Here is a 22,655-nt window from a genome sequence, read left to right on the forward strand (position 1 = left end):
CATTGGCATAGTAGTAATGCACTATCAGAGCACTCACAAAATCATAGATCTATGGAACTTCTCTCCCGCACAACTAAATTTGTGAAAGTTTCAAATGCAAGAAAGTTTCAAATTAATTTCATTGTTGCGTAATAAATTTCCCTCTGCACCCGAGTTCTCCCACATATACTCCGTCCTCCACATAGTAAAAACTCCACATAAGGAAACATAATAATATTAATTGGAGATTTTTTTAGCCCCTCGCCTTATGCAAAGGGCCTGCAACCATGTCAATTCTGGCATCATTGCGCATAATGTCAGTGTGAGAGCACTAACCAACACAATGACCACTCACAATAATTGGAGATTTGTTTAGCCCCCCGACTTACGCAAAGGGCATGCAACCACATCAATTATGACACCATTGGGAAGAATAGTAACATAACAATGTCAGTGTCAGAGAACTAACCAACAGAATGAACACACACAAAATTATTATTATTATTATTTAAATTTAAAATGAATTGTTAGGCACTAACAAATATCGAAAATAAAACACCCTCCACTAGGGGAATTATGTTCCTTCAGAACTCCCTCTGCAAATCGAAAATTAGAAATAAGATTTGCTAAAAGTTAGAAAATTATTTTTGAATTTATAAAAAAATAGAAATATTAAGCATTTTCCAAAAGCTTTGGTTAAAATTGCAAAAAAGACAGCCAAATAATATAGAGTCAATGCACTTTGACCACGAGGTGAATGCTATAGTCCCTAACAAGGCAAAAACTAATAATAATATATAACATAGTCCCTAGCAAAGCAAAGATTAATAATAATATAAAATTATAAAAATAAACATCTCAAATTGAATTTAAACCTCATGAGATATAACACACCTTCCCATCATGTGTATGTACTATCTTATTAGATGCAAGCACCCAAAAACAGAAGAGTTTGATTTTTTTTCATCATCAATTTTGGAAGCATTGCTCTCATGGAATGTAAACATGATATGGGGTTTATGTATTTAGTTGACAAGTTTTGCATTAGGTTCAAGTGTTATGTACAATTATGTGCCAGCATTATCTATAACAAGCTTGTGATTTTACTTAGAAAAGCATTGCAAGTTGGACATTCTCTTCATTCTCTTTAACATTATAAACTTTATTTATTAAATGTACAATTAGTGTAAGCTTATTTGCATTATATGCATGTAATTATCTCTAATGAGCATGGGACTTTCCCTTTCGTTTCAATTATAAAGTAGATTGGATATATTGAGCATGGGACTTTCTCTTTCGTTTCAATTATAAAGTAGATTGGATATATTTAATTATTAGTTTGATTAAAATTCTAAATTAATGATTTTTATATATATATGTCAAAATGTAATTAAATATATGGTAATCGGTATAATATTTTATTTTTATTATTAACTTATATTTTATAAATTTATTTATTTTTAAATAATTTATCTAATGATAAAAATTTTAATTATTATATATTTATAAAATAATAAAATTAATATGTTTAAATTAAATTAAATTAATATAATATTTATATTTTTTTATCTAATAATAATAATAATTTAAAAATATATTTATAAAAAATAATTATATGTCCTTACAAAAGGAAATTGGACATTGATACAACCTAGGCCGATGAATAATTTATGCAATGTTATGTAATAGACATTAGGGAAATAATAGACCAAAGTGAATTGTCCCATTAAAGGAGGGGTTGACACAACTATGAAAACTAGTGTCAAGTAATCATAGTTATTTATCTCATTCAAATGTGTTTGACATGTGTCAATGTGAAATTATCTCTTCATTCCATGTGGATCAGTCCTTTTAAGATATGTTGTTTTTGGAATCTTTTATATGTTGTATATGTCAATCAATCTTCCAAATATGTGGTTTTGGAATGTCTTGTCATGTAGGTTTAGATTATTTTTAATAGATTTTAATTTTTTATTTAAATTTAAGAATTTTTAAATTTTAGTAAACTTATTTTTATTATAAAAAAATTAAGATTTAAATTTTATTATTATTTAATTTATTTAAACATTTATATAATTAATTATAATATCTTTAGAGATTTTTTAATAACTTATGATAATTATTAAATGGAAATTATGAGTTTTTTGTTTTGTTTTTTTTTTTTTACCTCTTCTTCATAAGTGATCTTAAACTGCCATAATTAACCAATTATTAATAAATTTACTTTATATACCCCATAGAAAGTGGATTCAATTGAGATGAAGTTTTATTATAAAATTATATACAATATACCAATATTTTTAATCTTTTTTTAAAATAATCTTTCTTTTATTTTATTTTTATTGTTAATTGTAATTATTTTTTAATAATAATAATTTATTTTATTAAAATTGTGTGATTATATGTGGTATAGTTCTTTTGGATGTTAAATTTTGTTGGTTTTATAATTTTTGTAGTAATGGATTAATTCAAGACTTTCATTATAACTTAAATTTAAGTTTTTTTTTAAATAGTGTGTAATTTTAAGATTTTATATGAAATTAAGAATATTATTATATTTATTTTTTTATTTCTTAGATGGGAGTTTTTACTTATTAGTCATAGTCATGATTATTATGAATTATTAACTATTTTTATTAGATATGAATTATTAACTATTTTTATTAGATTTGGATTAGTTAAGATATATAGTGAAGATAGAAGGTAAATTTTGCATGTAACATGTTTGGGATTATGATAATTGATGTCTCATTTTTTTTATGGTACTAGAAAATTCCTTCCCACGTATGTGATGTCTTTATTTGTACTTATCACATGGTGAAGCATGGATAAGCAAATTTCATAGTTAGAATGATATCTTGCTTATCATAAGGACTAGATAGATTTCCTGATAACAGATAATGGATAAGTATTTTCAATCGATTAATTTGGTTTTTTGTCTATACTAGAATCATTGTTCTGGCTTGGATTTAATTTATAAATTGGGTATTCACCCACGATTTTTGGACAACAATTGGTTATATACCCTTGCCACCTTGGTTCCATCATTGTATTAAGCTCCATCCTCTCCATGTGATTGTTTCTAACCAACATAGGTAGTTTTTTTTCTTGCTTTTCCTACTGGTTTGTCTCACTCTTCAATCTTATAAGTCCTCCCCCCATCTGACCCTCTCTCATTCTTTGTGGTTGTGGTATCTTCCACTTTTCCAACCTTGTCCTGACTTCTCTTATACTCAATATTCAATGTCCAACTTCATCTCTTCTCACCTAGCTTTCATCCCAAACATTTGTATCTATGTTATTGAACTTTGGTCATTAGATTCTTTGCAACCCCTTGCCACAAACTTGGTTCCCTAAATAAGAATAAATATTCCCAAGCATAATCTAGGCTAGTATAGTCACTCTAGAAGTGTTTGGAGAGGCCACCCTCACACAAGAGCTCAGGTAAATGCTAAAAATCCTAGTGCCCTTTATTGGGAGTAGACTATGCAAGAGACCCAAAATGAGATAAATCTTACATAAAAAGAGGCAATAGTTGAAAGGAGTTTCATACTAGATGAAGAAGTTATATAAAATTTTGGATACTGGATACCTAACATGGGTACAAGTAGAGGAAGATGTAATAGACATATATAGGCAATGGACATATATTGAAAAGTAAAAATGATAATGGGAAAAGTGTTAGTAGAGAGAAGCGACACCCAACACGAAATATTGTTGTGTATTAATGCACTCCAATTTCAAGTCCAAAAGCTGGATCAGAACATATCACAAATAGCCAAGAAAATAATAGACTTATAATTTCGTAAAACAAATAAAGAAGAAGACCAACTTACAATAGCCGAACACTCACACTTTGGGTAGATATGTTTATATTATACCATAATTATTATAATACTTTTGTTTATAATAACATATATTATTTACAATAATAAGCTTGAAACTTCACTCAACATAAATTTTAATTTCAAAAACTATAAATTAGACATTCTCTAACCAACATAAATTTTAATTTCACAAACTATAAATTAGACATTCTCTAACAAACATAAATTTTAATCTCAAAAACTATAAATTAGATATTCTCTAACAAACAAACTATAAATACACTTATTTTTGAGACTACTTATCATTAATTTTGTTGAATTGTAAATTAAAAATTCTTTATAGTTATTCTTTTAGCCAAGAGCCATGATGATTTCGAAAAATATATTAGAATCCTCCAAGATTACTACTACAACATGGGTTTGATTGTTATTACTGACAAGACTAAGTCATGATAATTAAATCCAAAAAAAACAACTACGATAATTTAATTTATGATAATAACTACTTGGAGAAATTTTCTTCATACAAGTATCTGGGAATTGACATTCATCATCAACTCAGTTGGAATTATAACATTGATAAAAGGATAATTGGTGGCTGGAAAACTTATTATGGGCTTTAAAAAAATTGTAAGTTGACAAATCTTTCATGGATATGGAGTAAAAAAGATTTCCTCATTTAGACTCTCATCACCCCTGTTATTGTATATGGATGTGAGGTTTGGGGTTGCAAAATATCTAGAGAATCGTGGAGGAAGAATGAGTTGATCCAAAAGAGGTTTATAGCCTACAACCTCAATATTAAAGGAAATGCGGCCTACCCTATCCTATTGATTAAAGCTAGTATTTCCCCCATTGCAAGCATAGCTATGATTAAGTATCTCTTGTATAAGAAGAAGCTATACAACATGGAAGTGAAGAGGTTACCCAAAATTGCTTCTAACTCTAGCCAAAACCCCCACCTCTAGCTCAAGCAAGGCTGTCTTAAGGATGCCCAGTCTTGGATAGACCATTGGGAGGTAAAGGAGGAGATCATCTTGGAGAATAAGGATAATATTAAAAATATTATCATTTCTAAATTTAAGGATAAGTTGTGGGATGATACAAAGCTAGAGGGAAAAAGGAAGCTAATGTATTATAAAGAGGTGATCAACCCTAATCTTGATAACCATAATTATCTTTCTGACTTGACTAATGCTAAGAAGAAAATGAACATTGCCAAGATAAGAACTAATTCTCATGAGCTTCAAAGTGAAATCAAGCATTGGTCAATTCCCAAAACACCTTGGGACGAAAGAGTCTGTCACCTTTGCAATACTAAGAAGGTTGAAGATGAAAAACACTTTCTCTTGGATTGCCCAACTCTTACTCACATTTGTTCTAATTTTCAAAATCTTTGCCACACTACCAACCTTCTTGACTTGTTAAGTTAGCGAAACTATAAAAATGCTTCTCTCCCTTATTTTTTTATCATAGAAATAAAATATTAAAGAATCTCAATTAATCTCTTACTTTCTTAAAATCCGATAACCCTTTTTTTTTTCCTCTGGAAAAATCATAAATATTTCATTGATGATCAGTTTTTACATGAGAGTCTGTTATTTACATGATATATTCAGTTTGCTGCTTGTTGCAATACCACGCAGGGTATGCTGTCAGTACACTTCAGTATGCTATTCGTTCTTTCAAAATATATAACCAAAAAACAGTATATGTCTGTAGAAAGCTGCTGTCAAAAAACATGTAAATGCTAATGTGCTATTTGCTGATCCAGGGTTGGATATCCTGGATCTATATATGGCCGATGGTAAAATTTATGCTCCTGTTGATTGATGACCTCCGTGATCTCCCATAATCCCCTGTCCATCAACGCAGCCTCCTTGGATAGTTTGTCGGCACCTTTGTTGTGTTCCCTGTAGATATGAGAGATAGATATATGGTTAAATGCTGATTTGAGTTCGAGTGCTTCATGTAAAATAGTGCTGAGAGAGTGCATGTGACAAGTAGCTGTGCCATTTATCCAATTAATGATGATCTGAGAATCTCCAAAGATATTGATGCTAGTGCAATGGTGCCTCAATGCAAAGTGAAGAAGGTGGCGAAGGGTAATGAGCTCTGCATAGTTGTTTGTTCCGGCACCCAGTCCAGCTTTAATTCTGTAGTGATGGCTTTCAGTTATATGAAGGATGAAACCTCCTCCACTGCTTTGTATATTAGCAGCGCCATCGAAGTATGCCCATGGCATGCTTGGGTCTATGGGGGGAGGCGGAACAGGTTGGCGGGATCGCGGAGGGGGAGGGTCGGGTAATTCTCTCAGGGCAGCTACAATGCTCGCCTCGAGCAAGGGCCAGAGGATTGGCTTATTTTCAAATATGACGCTGTTCCGTGCTTTCCAAATTGCCCAGTTTACAATAATGGGCAGATTGATTGATTTTTTCCCTCTGTTATTCTTTTCCCATTCGATCCAAGCACTTACGATGTCCTGTCCAGCCCAATCTCCTGCAAAGTTTGTGTGAGGCCTGAGATTTCTCCACATGGTTATAGTAGCCCGACATTTCAGGAATAAATGATCTATTGATTCCGAGTCTTCCTTGCAGAGAACGCACCAGGTGGGACCGTGGATAGCTCTTTTCATGAGCTGATCTCCTGTGGGGATTTTGTTCCTCAGTATGCACCAGCTGAATAGCTTTGATCGAGGGGAGGCGGAGTATTTCCATATGCTCTGCCACCAGCTAGCATTAGCTTCAGGTTTCCTGTGCTCTATGAGCTGTATGTACCCATCCTTGGGTGTATATACTCCGTGATCCGCTCGGTGCCATACTAGTTCATCCGGGCCCTCCGAGATGCGTATGTGAGATTCCACTAAGGCCTCTCTGTATTCATCCCAGGTTGTATGCCATCTTCGCGGAAGATTTAATTGGTGTGCAGATTTCCATGCTTGATGGAAGATATCCGATCGATCAGGGTCAGCGATCTGAGATATTACCTTTATGTTTTGAGCTGAGAGATATGCTATAAGATCTTGTGGGAGAGTATGTCTGCCACCGCTTCCAGACCAGGGATCAAGTCCAATTCTAGCACTGTTGCCTGCTCTGATGCGCCATACCAGGTTGTCTCTGATGAGGGGGAATGAGTGTAGGAGGGCCTTCCATATCGAGGATATGCCTGTTTTATTCCATTCAGGCTGCCTTGCCCAATCGAAGATGCTGAGAGGCCAGATATATTTGTGGTATGTAATGTTGGTCCAAAGACTGCGGGATGTTAGAAGGGCCCAGCCCATTTTTCCAGCCAGAGCTTTTGCAAATATCGGAAGCTCCTTCAGCCCCCAACCTCCCCATTTCTTAGGTAAGGCGATCTTGTTCCATCCTATCCAGGCAAATATACGTTTGTCCTGGTTCCCTGCCCATAGGTATCGATTGCAAAGTTGCTGTAATTTTGATAATATGTTCCGAGGTATCCATGCCAGGGCCATCCAAAATACGGGGGTGGCTTCTAGTACAGATTTTATCAGTATTAGTCTCCCCGCCCTGGAGAGGTATCTGTGGCTCCAGCATGTTAGTCTTTTCTCTATCTTCGACACAAGCCATACCCAATCCGCGATCTTCTGACTGGTCGGCTTAAGCCAGTATCCCAGGTATTTGAGCCCTCTTTCCAGTGGCTGAGTGCTGTATGGGAAGGCCATTCTGGCAGCATGTGATTCGTTTACTGTGGTGCCGATCATGGTGATAGAAGATTTTGCTCTGTTCACTTCCATTCCCGTCGCTTTTGAGAAGAGATCTAGGATGCGGGAGAAGGTGGTAGAGTCCTGAACGCTGCCATCCAGTAATATTAAGACATCATCTACAAATAGTAGATGAGTGAGGAAACAGATGTCAGAGATTTTTAGGCCTCTGATAGTTCCTTCCCTATTTGCTGTAATGAGAAGTCTGCTGAGGGCTTCTATAACCAATAGGAAGAGTAATGGCGAGAGGGGGCATCCCTGACGAAGCCCTCTTTCAGAGTGAAAGAAGTGTGAGGCGGATCCATTGATCAGGATGCTGAAGGTGGGGGAGGTGATGCATGCCATAATCCAATTGATTAGGGGGAGAGGGAAGCCAGTATGGATGAGGATCATCTTGATATACAGCCAGCTTACACGGTCAAATGCCTTGGAAAGGTCTATTTTTAACAGAATACATTTGAGGTGTCTGGTCCATATGGAGTGAATAGCTTCTTGAGCCGAGCCGATGGCTTCATGAATCTGACGGTTCTCCAGAAAAGCGAATTGTTGAGGGGAGATATGTCTGGAAAGGATGGGCTTGATCCTATTGGCGATGATCTTAGAGATGATCTTGTAAAGCACATTGCAGAGAGATATGGGGCGAAAATCATCAAAAGAGGATGGATTGTCAGATTTAGGGATAAGGGCAATGAAGGTAGAGTTGATGGCATGGTAGATACTACCCGTGGATCGACTCTCCTCAACAACCTTAAGAATATCATCTCCCAGAAGTTCAAAAAAAGCAGAATAGAACTCTATAGTCCATCCATCCGGTCCAGGACTTTTTTCCTTCTTAAACCATTTAATCGTACTTTCTAATTCTGCCATGGTGACAGGTGCTTCTAAGTCCTCTGCATCATCTTCCTCGATAAATCGGGGGAAATGGGTGGCCACATTGATGATTTCCGCCAGGTTTGTGCCTGCAGGACTTTTGTATAGATTTCTGAAGTGTGAGGAGCCCAGGTTTGATAACTTGTTGAAAGTGTCAGCCAGTCCTCCCTCGGGCATAGGGAGATTCCAAATGGTATTTGCCACTTTCCTTCCTTTGGCAAAGTTGTGGAAGAATCTGGAATTCTCATCTCCCGCTTTCAGCCAAGTGGCTCTGCTACGAAGCCTGATAGATTCTTCCCTCCCCTTTAGAATGATGTTCTTCTGGTTTTCCAGCTCCACGAGTCTAGCCTTGTCATCCTGTGATATAAACCCTAAATTTCTCTCATCCAGAAGGCCCTTCAAGTCATCCTCTACCTTTGTGAGGTGCTCATCTTCTCTTTTCTTTTTCTCCTTAGCCCAATTGATCACAATATGTTTTAGCTCTGTAAGGTTTTTAACGAATCCCCTTGCCAATGAGGATTCTCGTTCAATGGGGTGAGCTTTCCAGAAAGTAGTAATCAGACCTGAGAAACTAGGGTCTTGTAGCCACAGATGGTTGAATTTATAAGGAGCCTTTGGTTTCTGGTTTGGCCCCCGAATTTCCAAGGCAATGGGGAGGTGGTCTGAGATGCCTCCATTGCTAACCCATTGTTTGAATGATTGCAGTTGATGAATCAAGGGTCCTTTCATCAGAAATCTATCCAACCTTCTGGCCAATGCAGCCGCTCCTGTTCTTCTATTTCTACAAGTAGGCTGTGGCTTCTGAACAGGAATATCGATGAAATCGTGCTGCTCCAGTAACCTTCTCATGTAGTCTGTGATGGGGTCTATCTGGGCCACCTCTCCCCATGATTCAGTGAATCCCATGGAAAAATTCAGATCTCCCCCTATGATGGTGTGATCGATTGATAGGAGGTTGCGGCTGAGGAGGTTTCTCCAGAAGATTTCCCTCTGATGACAAGGTCCGTAAATATTGAAGATCCGAAGGGGGCTACCAAGTTCAGTGGATATGATGTCTGCTCCTAGGAACCCCTGTCCTCCCCATGATGAGACCAGCCTTATAGAGTTGGGGTTATATCCGAGCGCCAGTCCCCCCGATCTTCCCATAGCATCCGAGGCAATGAAGTTCCATCTAGCCCCTACAGAGGCTAGTGCACGGATACAGGATTCTGCCGATCCAAGGGTTTCTTGTAATAAGATGATATCCGGATTTTCGACCTCAAAAAGTCGTTTAAGGGCAAGCTTTTTTGGGGTGCTGGCCAGACCCCTACAATTGAAGGAGATAAACTTCATGGGGGACCAATCTTAGGGGGGTTTGTAGCTCTAAGGACCCCTACGATGGTGGCTTGGCGCCCAGCTGCGACTTCTGCGCCCGCAAGTCTGATAGCTTTGTTAAGGTTAGATTTTCGTCCTCGGGTAGAAGGGTACCCAGGATCAAGAGGGACAATACCCAGGCCCGCAATGGATTCAGAGGTCTCCGGGCGGGGTGCACGAGGGCGGAGGGAGTAAGGGTGAGATGATGATGACCGGGATGATGGGGGCGAAGGGGGCGGTGATGAAAATGGCAGTGTGGGCGGAGCCGTGGAAAGCGAGGGAGAGGGGGGGGAGGAATGTCACACTGAACCATAGTGCATGCAGTGGAAATATCGTGCTCAAATGAGATATCAGATGAGATTAAGAGAGGGTTAGGGAAGGTACCCGATACATTCGCGGCCGCTGCTGCTGCCCGAGCCCTGGTCAGCGGAGGCGAAGGCGGGACATTCTGATACTCGTGCACTTTTGCAGGGGAGTCGTGAGGCTCCGCACTAATCTTGGGCGGTCGCTGAACTGATGGGGGTCCGCTGGTCTTTGGTGATCGAGGAGCAGATGGGGTAACCCTGCCGGAGACCGATTGAGCCTGTTTGGGCGATCCATCCTGGCTGGTGTTTAATGGGCAATCCTTGAACAAGTGACCGATTTGGCGGCATCGGTTGCATCTGAAGGGAACCCCTTCGTAGTCCAAAATCTGAGTTCTGCTAAAGTTCCCCCATCTCAGGGTCATTTTGCCTTCTAACCCCTCCCTGGTATCCAGGTGAACCAGAATTCGAGCCATGATCTTTTTATTTGTGTCCTTGTAGGATCGATCATGATCCAAGTATGTTCCCAACGCGTTCCCTATCTTGATGAAGGCCTCCTCGGTCCAGTATTGTATTGGTAACCCTGGCAGTCGGACCCATAAGGGTCCCGCTCCGATCTGCTCCCATTCCAGATCAAAAAGAGGGCTCCATATTTTTAGGAGTACTGGAGCCATTTCTATGTGCCAGTACTGAGCCAAGACGGTATTCGTGTGTTCCTCTTTTGCAAATTGAATTGAGAACCAGCCCCTAGGGAGTTCTTGTACGTCTGGCAGCTCAGTGAACAACCCACCCCAAATTTCTTTCACCCAAGATTTCAGCCTTTCCGCCGTGAATGAACGCCCTCGCACATGTCCTACCAGGGTCGTTCGTGCCAGTGCCATGGTCTCTTCAAAGTTGGAGGGGTTGCCAAAAGAAACTGTTACGTCTTTCACCGTTTCTCTGATGCACTTCGTCTTCTTTGAGCGGGGTGCAGTAGGATGGTCGACGAGCGGGTTTGATACCCCGACCCTAGGGGAGTGGTTTATGGCCTGAGCGATTAGGGCTGGCGTACTAAAGCTGCCCGAAGGCCTGATCTCTGCATTATTCAAGGGATTTGACCCCGGCACCTTATTCTCCTCCGAGAGATTTGGGTGATCTGCGACGGGTGGATCCCCGATTGGATCAATGGGGGGGATTACTGCAGCCCTAGATTTTTCAGGTACAGAGAGGTCATTTCTGCGAGTCGGAGATGGAAAGTCGATTGAGAAGTCTTCGGGCGAGAATGATGAGAGGAGAAGGGCGGAGCCTGGAGATAGGGGCGGGGCTTCTAGCACAGGCGGGATGGGGGATGATGGCAGCGAAACCACAGGAAAAGTGTTCTGGACGGCGTTACTAACGACAGCTGGAGCAGGCAGATGGTTAGGGTAACCGAAAATATTGATTCCTTCAAGAGGGTCGGCAGAATAGTCTACCAGCTCCGTCTCCTCGCGGTCCTCCATACCGGCCAACTGTTGGTTAACCGCGGTCGCTGTCAGTAGCCGGATACCCAAAACCTTGATCGCCTTTTGTGCTGTCTGATCTACGAGGCTCCCGAAAACTTGCGACACCTGCGGCTATGTTAACCTAGCCCTTTTCGATAGCTCCGCGAGACCGCCATCAGAGCTCCCCCGAGTCATTCCTTCATGTAGGCTGCAAGTTAGGGCCAAAACCTCTCCACTTCCTTAAAATCCGATAACCCATATTAATTTAAATAAACATTAATCATCATCAAAATTTATTATTATTAAATTAAATATTAATTTTTTATAATCTTTTATTTAAATCATCAATTTATATATTTTTAGTTAACTATTTATATATATATATATATATATATATATATATATAATTGAATTATCACTCCCTCTATATTTATAATTATCCATGAAATTTAAAAGAGAATGGGTGTGAATCTTGTTCCTCGTATATGCAATTCTGAATCGAAATGACATGATGCATAAATTATATTTTTTAATAAAATATATACTATTAATAAATATGTTTAATTAAAGTAATTTTAAAATTAATATTATAAAAAAAGTGTTAATTAAATTTATTTTAAATAACCAAAATGATTATTTATTATTATTTTTACTTAAATTTAATTTTTATAAATAATATATAGAAATTATAATAAATATATTATTGTTATTATATATTTATATCTATATATATTTTGCATGAAAAATCATAATTTCTATTAAGTTATGAAAATTATATGTTGTAGGATCAGATTAAAAAGTCATCAGATTGCTGAAAATAGTCAAACTCTTTTGTCTGGTAGTCTCCTAAAATTATACAGATTTACATCTCTAAATAGTTTTAAGAAAAATCATGTATATATCAATACAAGTCTAAATACGAAACATGTGGGCTAATATCGGTGAAAAAAGAGGAACTAAAACATGAAATAACAAAAAACATATGTTGCAAATATGATAAGTCTAAGCTACATCATCATGAATGCCTTCTATAAAAGGCTTGCGATAGAAGACAAAGTGCTTCGAATTTATCTTCTAAGAAATTTTCCATGAACCTCGAGCTTGATGCGCTGCCTCCTTGGAAAGTGAGTCAAAAATTGTGTTCCTCTCCTTGAAAATGTGATGGCATGAAATGATGTCAAAATTCCTCTTAAGAATTAAAACATCTTCAATAATATGCCTTAGTGTGTGCATGTGACAAAAATAATTTTGATTAAACCAATTGACAACCACCTTGGAGTCTCCAAAAACCTGCAACTGTCGGCACCCTTACTTTATGGAAAAAACTATAAGGAGCTTCAAGTCATACAATTATGCATAATTATTTGTACCCCAACCTAGTACATTGTTGAGTTTAAAGAAATGGTTTTCGTTGATGTAAAGGATTGCCCCTCCACTGCATATGCTCTCATGAGAAGAGTCGTCGAAGTAAGCTCATGTTTGTGGCTTGTTTATCTGCTCTTCCACAATAACATGAGGACGAGGTTGAGTTTCAGCTTCAGGGATGAGGGAATATATGGAAAGACACTGGGCAACAATACGATCCACATTCAGAGCTTTATCATTAAAGACCAGACTATTTTGGCCTAGCCAGATACCCCAACTTATGGTAGGGGCATATTCTGCATCTTCTTGGGATTGTTTGTGTTCTACCACATAAACCAGGTTGCAGAGAGAGATTCTCCATGACATTGACAACTAAATGAAAGTGAATTTCGAACATAGTTCTAGATTTGACAAGAAACCAAGCAAAAGAGGAATAGATGATCAACTGCTTCTTCATTTGATTTGCAAAGAGGGCACCAATTTGGACCAGCATAGCTGCACTTTTTGAGGTTGTCACCTATTGGACCCTAATTCTCCATAAGGCACCATAGGAAAAGTCGAGATTTGGATAGAATTTTCAGTTTCCATAAAGGCCTCCACCACCATTTTCCCTACGTTGAATTAATTTTATATTTTAAATAATAGGAAAATTGCCTTATTATAATAAACATAAATATAAATAAAATCAAAATATCTTAGATATAATAAAAAACATAAAAATAAAATAAAATAAAAATATATCATAATGAAAGAAGTATTCACTAAAAGATGTGATTTGTTTAGTGAAAAAACATTTTATTCATTTTAAATATTACTATTTGAAAGTTTTCCTTAACATATAATCTAGCAAAAAGATAGTAAAGGATAATGATAAGAATTTGATTATAGAATTTTTTTTTGGTAGTTTACGTGAGTCCTGAGATGACTACATGACTAATTTGTGGCTTTAGTAGCTTCGATCCAGGGGAATTTAAGCCGTCAAAATCACGGGATTGCACCCATCCTCGGCAACATTAACCCTTAGCATGACTATATTTTTGCCCATAGAGTTTTGAACTGATGACCTTTACACCAGCAAAAAGATTCTGATTAAGAATGTAATGGACCGTCTACTAAGAATTGTTTTATTCACCATAACCCATATAACAAGAAGCACAACTCTGCATTTGGCTACAAAAGCACAAATGCAATATACCTTGTAGTATATGGAGCCTACAGTTTTCAATTGGCGTGAAGGGCTAGCAATAAATATGGAAGATCATTTGACTAAGTGCAAGACAAGTCAATTGAAGCAATTTGACTATGGGTCCATTTTGGTGTCCTTTTTCCTAGAAAGGGTGCCAATGGTGCATCCATAAGGGATAAAGGTGGATGATATTGCATTGAGAGTACCTCATATGATGAGATGGGTTCAGTTGTTGACACATCATGGAGGTGGTCATTAGTCTTCATTTGGTCCCGTATTTTTCAAATGGTTGTAGAGCCAAGTAATCATGATCAAGGATCATCCATATGCAGACACAAATTTCCAAGGAGATCCAGATTTAGCTCTTCTCGAGGGAGATCAATGGGATGCACTAGTGGAACTCTCAAATTAGATGTCCCTGTGTTAGTGCCTAGTCTATCACAATATGAAAATTATAGTGACAAAATGCCACTTAGTCCAATTGAATTAGCTTATGACACAATAAAGTTTAATTATGTGACTGCCTCTGATTCTAGTGACTGAATGAACGTGGTTTTAGATCAAGAGTCTCAATCCTCTTATCTCTTTTCCACTACAACTCTTGATCCTTTTGATGATATTTTTCCTATCAACAAAAGTATCATGGAGATTATGTCTTTAGGAGAAATGGCATGGGATGATATTCATCATTGTTCTTCTTTGCTCCCTAAGATTGAGAGTGTTGAGAGTCAAATTGAAACTAAGATTTTACCCAAGATCATTAATAACCCTCAAGCTCCCATTTTGATCCATGATGTTTCAACTGAAGGGAATTTAGGGAATATATCTAGTGCATTGCACTGGTGATGGAAATGTGATCAGATCTTGCAAGGAGGACCTTGCAAGAGAATTTGTAATGAAGGACATGGGTCTCATGCACTACTTCCTCTGGTTGGAAGCATGGCAAGGCGATGGGGAAATTTTGTCTCTCAAGGAAATTATGCAAATGAGATACTATAGAAGTTCCACATGGAGAGTTGTAAACCCATGGAGACACCTCTAGCGACCAATTGGAGGAAGGAGGATGCCGCTTTAGGTGAGGAAGTGAATGCTACCATTTATCGACAACTAGTGGGTTCACCGATGTATCTCGTGAGCACATGAACAAATATGTGCTATGAAGTCAACCAATAGAGCCAAGCTATTCTTATGCCAACTGTTGTCCTTTGAGATAACTATAGGTCTATTAGTTATGCCAAAGCATCTATAATGTTTTGTTGTTTTGAATGGTTGGATGACCAGTGAACAATTTATAAATAGGTGCTTTAAACTCAGATAGATTTCCAAGTAAAATAAAAGGTTGTTCTTTAACTGCACATAGTTAATTTGATTTTAATGGGGTGGAAAAGTAGAGCATAAAGAAGTATAATTCATTTACTATTAAAACTGAATACTTAACAAACTATAAGAAGAAATTAAGAAAACAATGTTTACTTAATCAAAAAAATATAATTAAACTGTTAAAGATATCTGGTGTAATTTATATTTAAAAAGGAGCTTACAATAACAAACAGTTCTGTAAATTATTCTCTTATTATAAACACAAATTCAGAGGGGATTCAAAATGAGACTGAAACTCAGTCATATTTTGCATCAAATAACTGTAAAAGACTCAATTTATATGAACAAAAAATAATAAATGAATAACATGAAATATAAATCACTAAGAAACAGGCCGTATGAGATAAATCCAGAATCCTTAATTATTCCAAAAAAATGCTCCATGTTAGTACAAATCTACTTGATAGCTTGTTCAAGGGTTCAACCCATAATAACTCAAAGGAGTTATTTATAAAAAAATTTGAAAAAGATCTACGATCTGTTGGAACATCATACCAAGATGGGATAAAATTACAAAAATAGGACAATATTGTAGGAACCGAGAAATTGTTGAAGAGGTGGCTCTATCTTTTGGGAATCCACTGATGATCTAGCCTGAAAAAGCTGATGAGCTGTCATATTGTTAGGATAAGAAATTACTCAATTGTTTCACACAATTGATCCCATCTTTGTTCACTTTAGATTTCCAAATTCACCATCTTTCTAAATGTTTCATCCACTTCTGTATACCTCTCGAAATTTGGCTTGCTGAGGAACATATGTCTAATTTTGTGCTTGATGGTCAAATCAAACTCCAAGGCTTCCAGAAAGGCCTTCCCTATTATCTGTCCCTTGATTCCTACAAACTTGGCTCTGTCTACTGCAATAGTATACAATTTCTTGCAATAATATTCTAATTTGATCAACTTATCATTTAGATATACCAATCTTGGTAGTCCTTTTTGATTTAAAATATTAAACTTTGAATGAAACCTTTGGACAACAATATCTAGGGTTTGACATTTTGTTTCTAACTGGTTAATCAATTTCTTCTTTTGTAAGACCTTCTTAATCTCTAAGATGGTAGCTGTTTTGTCAAAAATATTTATTCCTTCTAGCTCTTCTCTGCTTGTTGAATTTAACACCTTTATCATATATGTGGCTTCTTCTGGCTTGGTCTTCAAAGTTGCTTTCTGTTCTTCTATTACTGCTCTGCATCTAGTGATGAGTTCTTATTGTTCAAAAATAATTTGTATGGATGACCATACATCTATCATAGATTGGATAATGTGTGTCCAAATATTTTCCTTGGCATGGGCCAAAGTATCTGCCATTAGTGACTCACTTTCTAACTTTCTAAGTATATGCTGGGAAGTTGATGTTTGTTTCCAAAATTGGCTGTATACATTAGACTTCAAAGTCTCATTATTTTGTTTAATCTCAAGGAACCTTGAGAAGATGTTCTAATCATATGAGGAACTAGTTCCCATGGATTGAATGATTTCTAGAGGCTCCCTAGAAGGTGAAGTTGTAGGAGGAGTGGTTGAAACACTAGTTGTAAGAGGAGTTGTTGAAACACTAGCCCCTGTTGATGTAGAAACTTCTAAATCTCTGAGATCAATTATTACTAGTTGATTTTCTTCTGTTGATGTGACCAAGCCAACCTTTGGATTATTTTGTTGAAAAATGAATCCTTTCATAATATCCTCAGTAGATGAAGTCTCCTCTCTCACCCTTTTCTGTTGCTTGCTGTGAGCAATTGGAGTCTATTAATTGGGGGTGGATACCACCTATTCATATGCCTCTTGAAGTGTCCCATCAACCCACTACTCTTGATTCATGAACTAAATTTCTATTTCTAGTCTTGGAGTATGATTATAAGGAGTCATTTTTAATTCAACTCTCAAGGAAGAAATAATATCAAAAGAGTCATAAGACCAAGTAAAGCTAGGTTGTAAATTCATTTTCTTTAACAATGCATCTGCCTCAACGCTAGCTGATCTGGTGTTGCAAATGAATGATCCAATCTTTGCCTTGGTTTTGAACTGAGATTTCCTTTTACTTGACACAAAGTGCATGTCATCCATGTTGATCATCTACCTAATATATTCCAAAGAAAAGATTCTCATAGGAACATACTTGGGCAACTTATATGGTGCAAGCTCACAACCATATACCCTTATCTCTGTATAGTTATGGTATAAATACCAGTCACCAGTTTTAGTCTGCTCACTTAAGTGTAAAATCCTCTTTATTTCATCTCCAATCCTTGGCTCTGTCTGACTATTGAGAAGTTGTGCCACTGGATGTATGAATGTATCTATAAAATCTGAAAATGAAGAGCTTGTGGAAGTGGTCCTGACTATTTCAGTCCAATGAATCACTGATTGATTCACTCCTTGTTCATCCTGTTTGCTGAGCTTGATAGGAAAAAGATCTCCCTACTGAAAAAGAAACATGTGAACAATTATAGAGTTGTAGTTGAACACTCCCTGTACAGTAAAATTCATGAATTTTTCATGTATATTATCAGCCAAGAATTGGCTGTAATTATACATGAATGTTGGTTGCTGATCTTTGTTGAAGATGGAAAGGAATTCAAGGATGGGTTCATCAACATACTGGTGATTTGGATATCCTAACAAGTAGGAAAGCAGAGAAACACAATGTCTGGAAGTTTCATGAAACATGGAAGATGGGTAGGGTGGATTCCTTTTTGGTAATTCCGCATCCTCAGGTAAAAAGATTTCAAATATTTGGGTTCTTTGTGGAAAGGTTAGCTTATGGTACAGATCCTTAAGTGTTGTTGGTGAAAAATGGCTGAGAGAGTCTAATTGAGGAATTAGGAGCATCTAGTTTATGGTTTCTGTAAAGATGGTGACTAGAATGTCTCCATTATGAGCCACCACTGCTATTTTTATAGGGTCATACTTAGCTTGGCACCAGATAATCAGGTCAGGGAAATCATGAGTTTTTGGGAAGCTGAAGAAAGGCAACAATGATTCCTAGAATCTGATTGGGTCTTGCTGGTCAAGGTATTTTTGTTTGAACCATAGGTGCAGTTTGTGGAAATAGAACTCACACTTGGAATCTGAAATCTTGAAAAGGGAATCAACAAGGGAAACATGGTCAAGATCGAGCGGGGTGGTGGTAGCAGTAATTTCTTCTATACTGTTCTGTTTAGCTTTCCCTTTTAGGGCCATGCTGACAAACAGAAGAATGGGGTGATCGGCTGAATGGATTGATGAAATAGCAAGAAGTTTTGTGTAGAAAATTGTTTCACCCACAAATAATAGTAAAAAGTCAGACGAAAGTGACAAAGAGATGGGTTTAGGTTTATTTACAATATGCAGAGTTGGGCTAATGGTTTATTTTATGACCATAGTGGCTTTAATGTTTAGGAGCGGAGCTGCAACAGACAAATAGAAACATGTATGACAACAGGGCAACGAGCATGTGAGGTAGCAACAGATAGGATAACTTGGCAACGGGCATTTGAGGTGGTGACATTGGATTAGTCAAGGGATAACAGTCAAGGCGTAGGATGGAGAACCGTTGGTGAGAGAAAACCATGGCAGATTTCAGAGGGGGTGGAAAATGGTTTGCGGTTTCGAGCAGGGGGGGTGGTGCAGAGCTATAAGATGGTGACATGTAGGGTTGGGGTGTCTGCCTTTAAAACCACTTTGCGGACCCCCCCCCCCCCCCCCCACCGCATTAACGAGAAATGGTCAAGGGGGTTGCAAAGTATCTCCCTACCATTGACATGGGCAAGGAGTAAATCCACCGTCTGATGATGCGCGCCATTTATTTTGAGCCGAAAAAATGTTTTGTTGACTAGAGACTTTGGTCTAAATAACATATATGCGCTATATAACATAGGTTTAATGTCAAAAGTTTATAACAAATATTAATACCTTTTTAGGGGGAGTTAATCATTAATTAATAAAATTTAACATTTCTATTGTGGTGCGTTTAAACAAGAAGCCTTTGAATTTATTCGATTTGAAACTGAAGCCTTTATTTTCTTTTTTCTTCCCTAACATTTTTTGTATTGTTTTGCCTCCATTCTTTAGGGAAACTAACTCCTAACATTTTATTTGATATGGATATACATAAGATGTACAACTGTCCTAACATTTTTACGATTTTTCTTTCTTTTTCATCCATATCCTATCTTAACATTTTGAATTTATTTTTGACAAATATACTAACTTATCAAAACCAAATAATGTTACAACATCAGCTCCATCTGGGGACTGCTTCCCCCTGTGGGATGTAGAGAACAAGCATATCCAAGTGCCTTCTCCTCGAGCTATGGATTCTTTACTGAAACAATTACACACTTGAAATAAAATGAACTCTCCAGATATTCACAAATGATGAATGAATGGATGAAAATCTAATACTAGATATCATGTTTCAAGTATTTCCCATTGACTGGAAATGAGGAATACTATCCTTCCAAATTCTGTAGGATGAATGTATTATTTCCTTTGACTTCTACGATGCTAAATGGACCAAACCAAAGGTTGTCAAATTTTGCATGCTTACCTTTATCCTCCCTCCTTGTATCCCATCTAAGCACTAGGTCTCCTTTCTTGAAATTTCTTTCTCTCGCCTTTCTGTTAAACAACTCCTTCATCTTGTTTTGATATTTCCTTAGCTTGTACTGAATTTCATCCATGTTCTCATTTAACTCAATGAATTGATTAATCCTTCTTGAAAAATCATCTTTTTCTTCGTAAGATTCCTGAAGGAATTTCATAACTGGTAAAGCTAAATGAGTGGGAAAAATTGCTTCTTTAGCATAGACTAATTGGAAAGGGGACTTACCTGTGGACTCTTGGGAGAAACTTTGTTCACCCAAATTGCATGGATCAAGTGACTGTCCCAACTCTTTTTATGGTCTTCAAGAGTCTTCTTAATGACCTTAACTAAGATCTTGTTGGAGAATTCTACTAGCCCATTACCCTGTGGATAGTATGGTGTAGAATGATGTAACGAAATTGAATACTTTTGACGAAAATCAATCATTTTAACACTGCTAAAAGCTATTGCATTGTCTGTAACAATATGTTGAGGACATCCAAATCTTGATAAAATATTTTCCTCAAGGATTTAGTTACAACAGTATCAGTTTCATTTTTTTTTTAACTGTAATGGATATAATTTTTATTTATTTGAAAAAGATAGGAGGGGTCTTTGCCGAGGCAGCCCCAATTACAAAGTAAACATCCAACAAATTCAGCTTTTAAGTTGCATCATTTTCAAGGAATTTGAAAGGAATTGTCGTCGTTTATAATTAGCTACCCTTTCATGAGAGAGCATCCTTTGTTCGCCATCTGGTCTGCTTCACCATTCAGGTTTTTGAGGATATGATAGAACTTGTAGGAGGTGAAATCTTGAAGGACTCTTTTCAATCTGCCCATAATTTTGTTGAGACTAGCATTGCTGAAGAGATCCTCCGAGTTTAATTTTTTTATTAGAATCTCAGAATCTCCGAAAACTTGGAGGTCTTTGACACCCTTTTCTCTTGCTATGAGGCAAGCTTTGAGAAGACCAAATATCTTTGCTTGGTTGTTGGTTTTCTGGCCTAAACCCCAGCAGAAGCAGTCTCTTGAACTCCCATCCAAAGAATAAATGACCCCTCCAGCACCAGCAATCCCAGGGTTTCCTTTGGAGGCCCCATCGAAGAAGATTGTGGTTAGATTTTTGGACCTCCACCAGTTTATGAAAGAATCCTCAGAGTCTCTTTTACGCCATTCCAGGTTTGTTGTTTGAGGAGTGAGAAGGAACTTTCGAGTAGAAGGCTCGAAGGGACGAAGCCATCTCCTTTCTTCGGGTAGGAGCAATGAATCTTCTTTAAAAAAATGATGTTGGGTTGCTTCCAAGAGGAAGGCTTTAGCTTTAACTACGACCTGTAGAGGGGAATGTCGAAATCCATTAAAGATCTGACCATTATGGGCCAACCAGAGCTGCCAAAAAACAAATTTGGGAATAGTTGTCCAAACTTTGTGCCAGGAATATTTGATGGGGATGCTATGAGGATAGAAATTTCTCCAAGAGGTGAACAGATCAGCGACAGTACTCTAAGGGAAAGCGAAGATCTGAAGATCCAAAAGAGTAATACCCCACACTTCCTTAGCAAAATTGCAATCCAACAATAAATGTTGGGCAGTTTTGAGGTTGCTTTTGCATAGCTTACACCTATGAGGTCCTGCAATGTTCCTTTTCTCTAAATTGTCTCCTGTTAGAAGTTTGTTATGGACCAGTGTCCAGAAATAGAAGTTCACTTTTGGAAGAGCTAGATTGTCCCATAATAGTTTCCAAAAGGCGGGAGTGTGACTGCTGTTCTTTGAGTCCTGAAGAGCTTTGTAGCCTGCTGCTGTGGAGTATATGCCTGATTGTCCCCAAGCCCAACTGTCTTTCATGTATCGGTTTTCAGGAGTAGAATCTTCCAATAGCTCGATAAGCAGGTTTTTTTTGGGGCGTTAACCAGACAGGGACACCATGGAAGTCCCATCCGGCCCATTCTCCCTCGTGATCCCAAACAGAGAGGTCGTATAATTTGTTGATACCTGCACGAGTCAACCAGTCTCTGAGGTCTGATATATCCTCGTTCTCCTCCAAAGGATCGCGCCCCATGATTTGGTCATGCCACAAATTGGTTCGCTTGCCATTGCCTGGCACTCTGTATAGTGATTTTTTGAAGAAGATACTACTTTTACAGCAGAGAATCCAGACCTGCGAGCTGTTGACAGGGGGGTCAAAATGCAGATTTCTGAAAGACGGGTTGTGAGTGTATTTGGATAACAGAGTAGTGCTGTTTGGATGGTTGGGCTCATGTGCCAATTTCCACAGGAGCTTTCCTCCCAACGCAAGGTTAACGAGGGAGTGTTGTGGCCACCAACAACCCCCCTCCTTATTTAGTATTAGCAATAACACTATGTAAGTGGGGACCCTTAGTCAAATTTTTTTTAAAAATCAATTAGTGCTCATATGTCACTCCTTAAAAAAATATCGCATCGCACCATGAATGATAGGGCATTTTCTTATGAGTCAAAATGATAAAATGCGAGATTGCGACGCGAATTCCATCGCATCGCATGCATTAATAAACACTCACGTTAGAAAACCTTAAAATCACCGATATGCGATATCGCATATCGCATGTCGCAAAATCGCATAAAATGCATATAACAATTAAACGATTAAGCGATCCGCGATCTTGCG

The sequence above is a fragment of the Pinus tabuliformis genome, chromosome X (genome assembly GCF_031772625.1).
Source record: "Pinus tabuliformis cultivar Carrire ecotype Pingquan chromosome X, CPIR1, whole genome shotgun sequence".
Taxonomy (NCBI): domain Eukaryota; kingdom Viridiplantae; phylum Streptophyta; class Pinopsida; order Pinales; family Pinaceae; genus Pinus; species Pinus tabuliformis.